Below are 9,044 nucleotides of genomic sequence, written 5' to 3' on the forward strand. Positions count from 1 at the left end.
CATGAAGGCACAGCTATTCTGTGATTCTGGTGAATTGTTCTTGCCCCAGAGCTCCCTGCCAGCCTGGCTAAGGCTTTGGGGGGCTCACATGGCAGTTGAGCTTCTCCTCTGCTGGGTATTTTTCCCTCCCTTCACAGGGATTGACCTCCTTATTAGTCAGCTCAGGTTGTCATAACAAAGTACCACAGACTGAATGGCTTAAGCAACAGGAAAAAATTTCTCACAGTCCTTGAGGGTAGAAGTCCAAGATCAAGGTGTTGGTGGGGTCGGTTTCTTAGGAGGCCTCTCTCCTTGGCTGTAGCTGGTTGTCTTCTTCCTGTGTCTTCATATCGTCTTCCCTCTGTGTGACTGTGTCCCAGTCTCCTTGTCTTACGGGGACACCTGTCATATGGGATTAGGTCCCACCCTAATAACCTCATTTTAACCTAATCACTTCTTTCCAGATCCTATCTCCAAATACAGTTGAATTCTGTGGTACTGAGAGTGAAGGCTGCAACATAGGAACTGGGGAAGTAAGGACACAATTCGGCCAATAAAAGTCTCTATTGAATGTCTTGCACCCCAAGCCTCATCTCAGCATCTGCTTCTGGAAAATTCAGCCTGGGACACTGAGCCGACACATTAAGTCCCAATTCCCAGTGTTCATGGGCTTAGACTGATGGAATCTTAGATTTCTTTCATTTGTTCTACTACACTTACGGTACACCAGACTTGCTTCTGCTCATGCCCCTTCCTTCATTCCATGTGAAAGCTACTTCCTCCTGGAACAAACAACTGCAGGTGAAGCCTTACTATGTCGATCGTAATATGAATATCTTAACGCCTCTTGATTGTGTCTCTTCCATTCCATGACCACTGCCTTGGTTAAATCCATTGTCATCCTTTGCCCAGGTTTTTGCAACAGCATCTTAAATAGCCTGTCTCCTGTCTTGTCCATGTTTAATTCATTTCTTGCACTGCATCCTTAGTGATCTTCCTGAAGAATTCTGCAGGCATAATGTCTGTGTGATATTAAACAGATGCATTTTTCTTTTCTCGTAGGTGATGTAAGCTTCCCTTTCATTGAATTGGTGGCATTCAGAGCTTGAGAGGGAGGCTGCTAACTCCCTAGAAAGGGGGTTTGTGCTTAGGTCTGCCTGACAAATGAGATATTTTAACTCTATGGCAAGAATGTGTTGAAGTGAGAAAGAAAATGTTGCTTGTTTTTTATTTCCTTCTATGTTTAAAATTATATTTGCTTGCAAATCAAGGGCCAATTGAGAGTTGTGAGCGGAATTTGCTGAGAATGGAGATCAGTGGCTGGCTGGGACATAGGGAGATTTCCCACTGGGGGCGGGGGTCTAGGGGAGCCCTTTGGGAGCCGGGAGGGGGGCTGTAGGAGACAGGGCAGGGCAGGGGTTCCGACAGGGCAGGGCAGGGATTCTAGTTAAGACCGGAGTTAATTCACCCACACCTGAAACTTCTAGACAGCTCTGGAGGAAAGCACAGGACAGGGAAGGTTTCTTCCCCATCCTCTGTGCATAGCCTCAGAAGACAGCAGTCCCAGGGGAGGAGAGGCCTGAGGGAACTGAGGACCCAGGGCTGAGGGAAGAAAGCTTCCAAGTGCCAGGGTCTCAGAGAGGAATCAGTCTGTGGATTTGGGCAGCTAGGGCTGGCCCGATACCCAGAGTGTAGACCCGGGAGGCCTGCCTCCGTGGCCAGCAGCCTGGGCCACACCGAGGAGTGAGACACTGGCTAGGCTTTACAGGGAAACGCATGGACCCCAGGCTTCTCCTCCCAGCCCGGGAGATAAGACCTCAGCTGCTCCCTCCTTCAGGAGAAGGAGGGATGAGGGAGAGGCCCTAAGAGGAGAGAAACTCCTAGAAGGGCACTGTCAACTTGGACAGTCATAATCTGCCTCCTCACCTCCCCATGTGGTCTCTCCATTAGCTGGAAGAGAGGAGACCACAGGAGGTTAGTTACAGAAAATGTCCTTCCTCCCTCTTTCATCCTTCCTCTCTCCCCCTCCCTCCTGTCTTCTCCCCTTCACCCTTCTTCCCTCTTTCTCTCTCTTTCTCCCTGTCTCTCTCTCTCTCCGAAGCACTTCTGATCATGTCACTTTCCTGCCAGTGTCCCCAGTTTTCCCCCAGTGGTAAAACCTCAACACAAACCTTGGCTACAAAGAAAGTGGCTATGGGCTCTGGGGCTTCTATAAGGGGAGGTGCACAGTGGGGAAGGAAGCTGGGAGGGACCATGGTGAGTGTCTTCACAGAGATCCCAGTTTCCCAGTCAGATCGAGGGCCAGGGCAAGGGTGCGCAAGGGGGTTAGTCTCCAAGACCCCGAGATGCCACTCAGGGCGGGCTGCTTCCAACAGCATGTTTGCTCTCCTATGTGTTTTCCCCACTTGGTAATAATTTGCCCATTATGGTGGACAGATTGGTTATAAACATAATCGTTGTGCTGGTCAGACTCTAGGGTAGCCCCCCATGATCCTTACCTCATGGTGTATAATTTGCTCCCCTTGAGTGTGGGGGCAGAAACTCTGCTGAGAACTGAAAGTCAGGGTTGGCTGGGAAGGAAAGATTAGCAAAGCAATTCTTTGCACCGATGGAAAGCAATCTTTTTGGTGATGAAACCTCCTTTCTAGATAATTACAGCACATATTATACGTGCTCTGAGACAATGGGCAGCAGTGGGGTGAACAGGACACCCCGGATATCCAGGGAAGCCAGAGCTTCCCGAACCCAGCTTCAGGCTAGAAGGTCTGTGCCTTTAGATGGGTCTCCATTTGTCTTCTGTCAGGAGTCACACTTCCTGTCCCCTGGAGCTAGATTTTGGCTAAGGAATGGGGCTTGGAACCCAGAGGAACAGCTCACACTTTTCCCAGTTAGATGCTTATCCTGCGACTCATTTATTTTGTCTGAATTGAATCCCCAGAATATTAAACATACGCATAATCAAATGTAAGAACAAGCCCACATTTGAAAGTCAAATATAAAAGGTTTCTGGATTTGTATCATTTTGCATTATACAGGCTTCTGCTTTCATCCACAAGAATGAATAAATAAGAGTTGTCTAAGACCAAAATAATTTTCTGGGCAAAGCGGAATAAATGTATTAAAATGAAGGGGGGGCGGAGAAGCACCCTGAAGATGAAAAGGTTTTCACCCAAGATTGAGCTAGGAGAGATGGAATCTGCCTCTTATTTTCAGTTTTGATCACCCAGCCTTTTATTATCAAGGTAATGATAGGGGAGTACATGTACATCCCCGGGGCGGGGGGGGGGGCGGGGGGCGGGAAGCCACAGTGAACAAGCGGGGCCTTCATCAATTAGCCCCAAGCACATGCTGCCGGAGCCCCTAACACCAACCTCGGAAAGCATTAGGCTCTAATCAGTTCTCCTCGAGGTCCTAATCAAATCCCTTTTTTATGAAAATCAAATTTCTTTTGATAATTAGTATTTTCCGGGGGAGCTTGAGAAAGCAACCCAGCGAAGCCCCTAAGTTAGGGGGATGTTCAACCCGACGAAGGAGGCCCTCCATGCTGTTTCTTCTCTCCATTCTTAGAAAAGAGTAGACATCTTACAGCTGGAGGCATTTGGGAAGCCTTCTCGAACAAGGAGAGATCATTTATTATTGAGGTATTGCTCCTCTGGCCACTTGTTATTTCTCCTCTAGGTTTATCCAAGAAGCCCCACCTGTTTTTTAAAATGGCTTTCTTGATAACGTTTACATGAAAATTAGTTCCATTTTTAATTATGCATGCATCTCCCCTTGTGAAATTTAACAGGTACTTTGATGAGAGAAATGGAGTCAATGGGTTGAAGTGGTATTTTTAGAAGGCGCACTTTCTATTGTAAAATAGAACATCCATACAGACGTGTGCAGTTTAACAGATAATTCTAAAGTGAACACCAGATATAATCACTACCTAGGTCAAGAAAGAGAGCATTATTGGCGCCCCCAAAAGCCCACCCTGGTCTCCCTCACCCACAACCACTGACTTCACCGAAAGGCACTTCCTGACTTTTCTTTGTATGTTTAACCTCCTGGTCCATGGGGATCCTAAGTAAAGACAAGCTTGTCTCTGTCTCTGTCTCTCTTACACACACACACACACACACACACACACACACACATACACTATGGCCCCCTAGATTTTTATTTACTCCTTTTTTTTTACAGTAACTATTCCTTTTGATATTCACATGGTCCCAGTTTGACCAGAGAAAGCCCACCAAGCTAGCTCCTGTGTGTTTTTGACTTCCCTGTTTGGTCTTTAAAAAATCAACCTCACTGTAATATTATTTACAGAAAATTCCACATTTGTCACTGCGGAGTCCGGTAGCTTTGACCTGTGTCCCCTCTGCTACCGTTGCACGAAGAATTTCCAGCACCCACAAACTTCTCTTGTGCTCATTATCTGCTTTCATCACCCTTGACCAGTTTTGTTTTTCTCAAATTTCACATAAGGGGAGGAATACAGTATGGGCTCTTCGGAGTCTGTTATTTTTTCCCCTCAGCGTAGGGTTTTGGGGATTTATTTCTGTTGCTGGGCGCGCCATGGTGGATCCCTTACTATTTCTGAGTAGTGCTGCCCTGTAGGATACACCGCACTTTGTTTATTTCTTCAGTTGTGGCTGGACATTCGGGTTGTTTCTAGTTTGGGGTGAGTGAGAATACAGCTCAGTGAAATTTGCATACAAACAAGTCTTTCTTTGGACATAATTTTCATTTCTCTTGGGTCAAAACCCAGGCACGGGATTGCTGGTTCATGTATTTGGTTAATAAGACACTGGCATGAGACGACCCAAGTTCACCTCGCCCATTCCCTGCCCTAGACGAGGCAGCCATTTCTCCAATGAGCTCTGATTCCTTTTTTCCATAAAGAGCAGTATTTGGAAATCAGGATTGGGAGCTGGGCACCCTAATTGCTCCCAGCAGTGCGCTGCCTCTGGTGGGGTAGTTTCCTGATATACTGATTCACTTTGTCTCAACTGTGGCGGGTCACCCTGCAGCCCTGGCTTCCATGCAGTAAATGCCAGTATTATCCCTCAGTCACTGAGAAAGCGCACGCGCGCGTGCACAGACACACACACACACACACACACACACCAAGAAAACCCCTGCACGATTTCCACAAGGAGGTACTATTGAGATCCCCCATTACAGTTAAGAGCCCCCATTCTATACAGCTTTCTACCATCAAATGGATGTATTGATCTGCATGGACACCCGTGCGTTCTCTGGTCTCTCCTGTTACAGTGTAAGAATGGAGTTGATTGCTCCTCCTGTTCTCTTGTCTCTTGCATCCCCAGGGCTTCTTTCCAGCATCTTCACCTCCTTCCCAACATCTACGCTTTCTCCCCCATCTTCACTTACTCACCCATTCCATCAGAATTTAAACAAGCCCAAGCCTCCGCCTCTCAACACAAAACTGAACCTTCCTGGGGCCCCAAGTTCTCTTTGGCCACACCCTTCCCTCTTGCTTCTCACTGCGTGGTCCCCGACTCATGTCCTCCCCGCCCTGCAGTGTGGCTTCCTGCCCACCCCCCACTGTACCTGTTCTTGCCAAGGTCACCGATGACCTCACTTGTGCCAAATCCAGCGGACACTCTTCAGTCTTACCTGACGTCTGTCTGCACTGAGTGGACCCCACTGACCCCCTCTCCCCTTCCATGAAGGACTGCATTTCCTTGATGTCTGAGGCTGCCCACTTTATTCTTTCTGTCTCTCTGGCTGGTGCTTGGAAAGCTTTGTCTTCCTCTCTCTCTTTCCTTGTCATTTAAATGTCACTGGACCTAATAGGCCTTTTCTTTTCCATTCAACATTACCCACCCCTCTGGAAGCTATCATTCACTCTCATGGCTTCAGATACCCCCCTATACCCCCCAATCCAGGTATCCAGCTCTATCCCTTCTCCTAGGCTCCAGATCCTTCCCTCTCTTCCCATCAGACACCTGAACGTGGATGGTTCAGCAAGTGGCCTCCATCCCTGACTCTTCTCTTTCTCGCACTCTAACCTCTAATCAGATTGCCAGGATTGGCAGGTTCTACCTTCTAAATCATCTCCCTAGTCCATCCACTTCATTCTACGGCCACTACTCCAGTCTGTGCCCTTCCTCTAGGATACATGTTGATACTGTGATTTATAATAAATATATATTTGGTCTCCCTGTATCTGGCACAGAGCTTTTAAAACCCATGGTATTTCTTAAATGATCAGAGTGATAAAGGGGTCTTTTGTTATCCATAAGGAGCCCCCTTTTGAGCATACCTGAGTTTATGCTAATGAGGTGACAGGGTGGGGCCCCTAAATCACCTCAGGATGGAGCCGGTCATTAGAAAGACCAACTGGTTGGAGGGTTGGAACATCCAGCTTCACCTGCAAACCTCTGGGAAGGGCTGCATATTATGCTTTGTATAAACTCCTAAATGATGTGATCTGTTGAGCTTCCAGGTTGCTAAATACACCCACATGCTGGGAGGGTGGTATGCCCTAGTTCCATGGGCACGGCACTGTGTTTGTGACCCTTCTGAGCCTCATCCTATGTACCTCTTCATCTGGCTATTCATCTGTATCCTTTATAATATCCTTTATAAAGACCTGGCCAACGTAAGTATTTCTATGAGCTTTGTGAGCCATTCTAGAAAATTATCAGACCAAGATGGAGGTCGTGAAAACCCTGATTTCAACCAGTTGTTTAGAAGAACAGGTGGCAAACTGGCCTTGAGATTAGTGTTTGAAGCGGGGGCAGTCTTGTGGGGCTGAGCCCTTTACCTGTGGGATCTAATGTTTCTTTGGGTAGCTGGTGTCAGAATTGAGTTAAATGTGTAAGAAACCCACTCAGTATCCATTGGAAATTGGGGACTTGCTTGGTGGTATTAGAAAACACACCAGAATACACCAAATCTTCAGAAAAGCGACTAATCATAGTACTTAATACTATTTGCATCATCATATTTATTTATGAGCTATTTTAAAAAGCCCTGATGATTTGTCTCCACTACTAAAATATAGGCTCCGTGGGAGAGGGATCTTGCCTGGTTTACTGATTTAGTCTCAGCGCCAAGAACATTGCCCCGCATGGAGGAAGGGAGAAAGGGAAGGACAAGGAAATACAGAATGATGTCTAATTGAGTTTCTTAGGGAAAAAAGGAAAGGCTGAATGTTTCCTCCAGATACAACACAGAAGAATCTAGGAGAGTAGGAGGAAGTTAAGTGTGGAAACTGAGTGATGGGCTTTGAGCTGCCAGGCCTTGGACCTCAGGTTTAAGTTACACCCAAATCTCTGAGGGACAGAGCAGGGAACTTCACCAAGTTACATATGTACCCTCTCTGGGGTTAAGGATGTCCCCCGTGCCCCTACCTACACCAGTCACACCCAAGCCAGGACTTACCCATCCATTTCTTCCTGGTGGTATGTGTTACATGGCACATCACTCTCACCATAATTGTCAGCACCCCGCCGGCTCATACACTCTCTGAGGAACAGATTCCATCTCCCTTGTTCTCTGCAACATCTCCCTGCTATTCCTGGGTCTGGCCCAGACTCAAGGCTAAGTTAAGATGAATAAATAAATGAAAAGCTTTTACATGCTAGGAAGCTGACGGTCAGAGGTTAAAGTATCAGAGTCAAAATGGCTATAGATATTTGAACCTTTGTCTCAAAATCTGTGCACTTTCCTCTCTAAATGGCTGACACCTCTGTGCGCTACATTTGAAATATTTACCCATTCACTACATTTTCACCAGCTCTATCTCCAGTGGACTTATTGCTACCACCCTCTATAATGAATGAATGGGATCAGAGAAATCATGTAAAAACACAATTTGCATTATTTGGAATTCTCTCACTCCTTTTGATGCTTTTTATATTTTGGTTTAAGATGCAAGATATCAAAGCAAAACAAAGTTGTTTCTGGCTTTGTTGCTTTACCATTTATGTTAGATTGTATTTTATTTCAGAATGTTCACCACCCCTTCCCATGGGAGAATTACACTTTCGCACCCCACTGAGGTCAGACCTGGTCATGTGATGTGCTTTGATGCACGAAATTTGCATCATGTGTTGTACTTCTGGGCAGAAGCGCATAGTCACTGCGTGGTTCTGCCGTCTTTTCTCTTCCCTCTGCCCCAAGACCAGCTGTATCCCAGATGGGAGCGGCTCTGCAGTTAGGAAGTCTTGGAGCAGAGCCTTGGCTGACCCCTCTGATGTGAGTGAGTTGCTATAAACCACCAAGATTTATGCTTGTTAATTATGCTTGCAGCATGATTAATGTGAGTTCACTGATAACCCGTCTACATTCCATCTTATTGGTAGCCAGCAAAAATAAATTTTGTCAAGTATTTTTGTCTCCTGTCTCAAAGCATTTTACCTTTAGGCAATGGGTTAGGACAACAATCATAGCTTAGTACTGGAGAGTTTCAACTGCATCAATCAGTTGGATGTTTTCCTCTTACCAATGGCTGCGGCAAACTGGGAAGGATTTGAGGTTGAGATTCCATTCTTGCACTCACATATGGTGTGACTCTGAGCTTTCATTTCCTCATCTCCAGTGAGGATGAGGATGAAGGCATCCAGCACCCTTTTGACATAGAGTATGTCCTCTATGAGGATTTTTGAGGGTGGGGGGAATGTACTAAAATTCCACTGGAAACTTCAATTTTTTAATTGGCTCATTCCATCATTAAATTATATTTTTCATAACTCAAAGATTTACCTCTTGCAACAAACCTTCTTTGGTGAATATTAACCACATTTGAAACTTACCTGGTCCTCTGATGTCCATTAAGCCCTCTCAGCATGTGTGCAGATTATATATTTATTTTTTCTTATGCAGTAGCAGGAATTTAAAAGAAAGGTGTAGAACTAAATTGACTTTTGTGTTTTACACATCTATGTGAATATTACATATAAATGCATCAGGTATGAATATGACTCTGAGGCTAATTTTTAAGGATTAAAAGTAGCATTGGATTTATTCAAAAGAATTTGGGCGCCTTGGTGGCTCAGTCAGTTGAATGTCTGACTCTTGATTTTGGCTCAGATTATGATCTCAGA

The sequence above is a fragment of the Halichoerus grypus genome, chromosome 10 (assembly GCF_964656455.1).
Source record: "Halichoerus grypus chromosome 10, mHalGry1.hap1.1, whole genome shotgun sequence".
In the NCBI taxonomy this organism is placed as follows: domain Eukaryota; kingdom Metazoa; phylum Chordata; class Mammalia; order Carnivora; family Phocidae; genus Halichoerus; species Halichoerus grypus.